General features: G+C 35.4%; 1 pseudogene; it reads right to left on the bottom strand.

The window, feature by feature from the left end:
• Positions 1 to 273: 273 nt before the first annotated feature.
• On the bottom strand, positions 274 to 4299 carry LOC128644342 (gastrula zinc finger protein XlCGF57.1-like; annotated as a pseudogene).
• Between the last annotated feature and the right edge of the window lie 622 nt (positions 4300 to 4921).

The raw sequence follows: 4921 nt of genomic DNA on the forward strand, positions 1-4921 counted from the left end.
GATATAACATATGTTGTTATTATATGAAATACCTCAATAAAAATCTTTGATTTAAAAAAAAAAAAAAAGCTTTCATGTGATTTCTCTCCATGGAGATGACCATTTTGTTTAAATATTTTTTTTCCACATTCTGTACCTGTGAATGATTTCACTTAAGTAGCTGAGGATGGCCTTGTAGATTAAACCCATACTGTCCTTGTAGAAGGTTTTACATTTATATAAATATTATGTGCTAAGAGAAATTCCTTTTGTAAAAAAGCTTTTTCCGTATTCTTAAAATATAGGTTTTTCCCCTGTGTGATTCTTTAAATGTTTTAAAAGATTTGACCTGTGATAAAACAATTTGCCACACCCAGTACAAGTGAATAGTGTTTCCCCCATTGTGTATACTTTCATGAGATGCAAGATTACTCTTTTTGTGAAACATTTCCCACACTCTTTACAGGTGTAAGGTTTCTCTCCTGTATGTATCCTTTGGTGCCCCAGGAGATTTGACTTGTGTCCAAAGCCTTGCCCACATTCTTTACATATGAATGGCTTCTCCCCTGTATGACTCAGATGTTTTAGAAGGCCAGGCTTATTTTTTTAAACTTTTTCCCTATTCTGTACTTGTGAATGGCCTCTCTCCTGTGTAGTTCCTTTCATGATATATCAGACTATTCTTTTCTGTAAAACATTTCCCACACTCTGTACATGCAAAAGGTTTATCTCCTGTGTGAGTCCTTTGATGATTTAGGAGATTTTTTTCCACATTCTAAACATGTGAATGGTTTTACCCCTGTGTGAATAGGCTGATGGTTTAGGAGAACCGACTTGCGAACAAAGCTTTTACCACATTCTGTACATGTGAAAGCTTACTCTTACTCTTTACTGTGAAACATTTCCCAACCTCAGAACGTGTACAGCTTCTCTCTTGTATGAATTCTTACGTGTTTTAGGAGACTTGACTTGCCCGCAAAACATTTCCCACATTCTGTGCAAGTAAATAATTTCTCTCCTGTGTGGACCACTTGGTGTTTTAGGAGAATTGATTTGTATGTAAAGATTTTTCCACATTCTCTAAATGTGAATGGTTTCCTTTCCTGTGCAAATCATTGCCTGGGATTGAAGACTTGCCTTATGCTTAAAACTTTTTGAACACTCAGTTACTGGGAAAGGTGAATCCTCTAAAGGAGAAAAGACTTGATTGCTTTCTTTTTGCTTCAATAGTTTCTTATTCTCTGTGCATGCTGCTTCTTGGTAAAGTTCCGTAAGTTTATCACCATCTAAGAAGAAACAAAAAGGAGAAAATAATTTATTTCTGTATGAGAATACGTTTACAATCCAGAAACCTGATTAATGTGCTTGGGAGTAGCGACTATTTATTTTATGTATATCTGTGATACTTCAGTTGTATGCCACGAGTCCCTCGTTATAAAATAAAATGTAATCACCACTTGCAGAATATATTCTTAACCAGTTTTGAAGTTGCTTCATGCTAAGGTTAGTCTTGTGCACCAGTCACCAGTGCATCACATCTCTATTATTATTATTATTATTACCAGGTATTTCAAGAGCGCCAACAGATTCCGCAGCGCTGAATGCTCTCCCTTATTGATCTGTTCTAAAACTGGTGAAGACAACATGATCAAAGTGAGTGGGAAGGGGATCTCATGTGATAATGATGACGGATACTTTCCTCATGTAATTACTTTTCCCTAATTGAACTGTGGGTGTTAGAAAGTATAATACAGTCAAGCAACAGCTGAACCACTTGTAATTCTCAAGCCTTTATTCCAATGCTATAACAGGAGCAGGTACAGAGGAAAAGGACAACGTTTCGGGTTACATACACTTAGTCATGTCCTATACATTGTGTGTTCACCATTCAATCTTAAGTAACTGTATCCAGGTGTACAACTCCTCCTTAATTAACCCTTTAATAACACCAGTGTCTGAATTCTATACAACAGTGCCACCTAGTGGCCCAAAATGTAAATGTATACATATGACAAAAAAAACCATTCGCCTAGATTTAGAGTTTTGTCGGTAAAGACCCGCGGTGCCAACGCTCTTTTTTTTCAAGCGCACCCTTAAGACAACACTGGTATTTAGAGTTGTCTGAATGGCTGCATTAGACTCAGAAAATAATAAAATGCCCTACCCTATCCTAAATTACAAAGTAATCAGCTATTTTTGAAAAAATTAAAACGGAGCAGCACAGCAGTATAATTGAACCAAACAAACATGCAAGAATAGGACAAACCGTCTGACATGTTTGGCACCCTCTAGTGGCGCTTCATCATAGACTAAAGACAATACACTGAAGTCTACCTTATATAACCACGCAGATGATAAATTAACCCCTGGTGGTTATACAAAAAACACATTTAAAAACAAATAAACTTCATCAATCATACAAGTTCTCTATAGTGAGACACTAGTCAGGAGTAGCAAAAAAGAAAAAAAGAAAAAACTTTTACCTAGATATCAGCCAAAAGTACAATGTTAAACAAGAATCTATAATACCACATAATTAATGTAATTCTTAAAACATGGTTTATAATTTATTGTGTTCTGATTCAATGTTTTTTTGTGTTGTGCTGAATACATCACTTCATAATGGAAAAATACATATGAATAAATGTGTATGTTATGAGATAAATTACAAAACATTTATATAAAATGCCAAAATTTAAACCCAAGTAATCCTAAGCCAGTAATTTAAAGTGACAGTAGTAAAGGACAGGCACCATAAATTCAATGCCTTTCCACAAAAAATGTGTATAAGATCCCTACAGCATATAAAAAAAATGTATATATATATATGTTTCTTACAAATATACACATGAATACTAATCATTGTAGTATACTATGCTAATATGAATTTAACAACACAAATGTGGTTTAATCCTAAATCCAGATTTGGACACTCAAAACAATAGATAAGGCCCCACCTGCACAGGTAAATTACTCAAGATACACAGCTTTGTATATTATATATAGTACTAGTATTAGAGATCTTATGATTTACTGTGTGACTTATCACCAATAGTAAAGATATTTAATTTATTAAATGAAGTAGCTAATATCCCAGTCAAGGTTTAAACCCATTGAGGTTCTGGATTTAAGTTTATATATCTAGAATAGCTATTTTCTGTCTAATATCTTATACCTATTACCACCTTGAGTGGGAGTTTTAGCCACATCAATAATTCTCACCGTAAACTCTCCCTTGTTAGTAAAATGAAATAGGTTAAAGTGCCTGGCCGCCACAGAATCCTTGTTATAATTTTTTAAATCATTTACATGCTCTCTAATCCTCGTATTGACCTCCCTTGTCGTTTTTCCAACATATTGGACATTACAATGTTTGCATTCCAACATGTAAACTGCAAATGTGGTTTTACAATTAGGATAACACAAGATCTCATATGTCTCATTGTCTACTGAAGATCTAAACATATTTGTGACCTCCATCATGTCACAAGTTAGACATGTTCTCATACCACATCTGAAGTTACCTTTCCTGCTTAGCCAATTTGCACCCCTACTTCTCAAAGTTTCAGTTACACAACTCGGGGCCAATCTCGAGGCTAAAGTTACAGGTTTCTTGGAAACAAACTTGCATCCTTCAATATATTTCTGCAAGATATTATCATTTGCCAAAATAGGTAAATTCTTTTTCAAGATCTTAACTATTTGAGAAAATTGAGCTGTATATTCAGTTGTGAACACTATTTTGTCCTCAAAGGTATTAACAGGTTTTTTAGTTCCACTGTTAATAAATCTCATTAACCCAACTTCCATCCTAGTATACTGTAATTTGCTCCTATCATAACCTCTTGCTGTCAATCTCTCAAACAATTCATCAGACTGCTGTTGAAATATATCATCATTCCTGGTGTTACGTCGTAACCTGATAAATTGTCCCCTTGGAATGGCACGGATTAGGTGTGGAAGATGGCAAGAGCTAGCATGCAATATAGTGTTACCAGCAGTTGGTTTTCTGAATGTTCTGGTCACTATTTGCCTATTCTCCACATCCCCCTCCAATGTCACATCCAAGAAGTCAGTACTGGTACTGCTATATCCCCCAACAAAGGTTAGACACATATCATTGTCATTCAAAAAGCCAAGGAGATGGTCAAAGGAAGCCTTATTAAGAGGTCCATCAATGATTATAATCAAATCATCGATGAATCTTCTATAGAAGATTATATTCTTAGTATCCTCAGTATAATCACTATTATACAGGAATCTCAGCTCCCAGAACCCAACATACAAATTTGCAAAACAGGGGGCGAATTTCGCCCCCATGGCTGTTCCACAACATTGTAAGTAATAGTTATCATTAAACATCAGGAAATTATGAGTTAATACAAACTCAGGTATGGAACAAATAAACATTTTAACCTCAGAATTGTATGCTGTGAATTTGTCAAGAAAAAATCTCATTGCCCTCAGGCCTAAAGTATGAGGTATACATGTATAGAGCGATGCAATGTCTACAACTACCCACGAGTATGTACTTTCCCATTCAACATTTCTCAGGCATTCTAAAAGATGGGCTGAATCTCTCAAATAACTGTATAAATTCCTTACCAATGGCTGGAGAACTGAGTCCAGCCACTCAGATAGTGGTTCAAATAAGGACCCAATACCCGAGACAATGGGTCTACCTGGTGGCCGTTCGGGGTTCTTATGGACTTTGGGTAGGTAGTGAAACAGTGGTGTAACCGGAAATTCTGAAACTAAATAACAGATGTCCTCTTCTCTAAAGATACCTAAATGAATACCATCATCCAAAAGCATTAATAACTGTCTCTTATAACTGGTTGTTGGATTACCACTAAGTAATTTATAAGTTGATGTATTACTTAGTTGGCGTAGAGCCTCTCCTTAGTAATCTTCTTTATTAAGAATCACAATATTTCCTCCC

This window comes from Bombina bombina, unplaced genomic scaffold (assembly GCF_027579735.1).
Source record: "Bombina bombina isolate aBomBom1 unplaced genomic scaffold, aBomBom1.pri scaffold_703, whole genome shotgun sequence".
Lineage (NCBI taxonomy): Eukaryota > Metazoa > Chordata > Amphibia > Anura > Bombinatoridae > Bombina > Bombina bombina.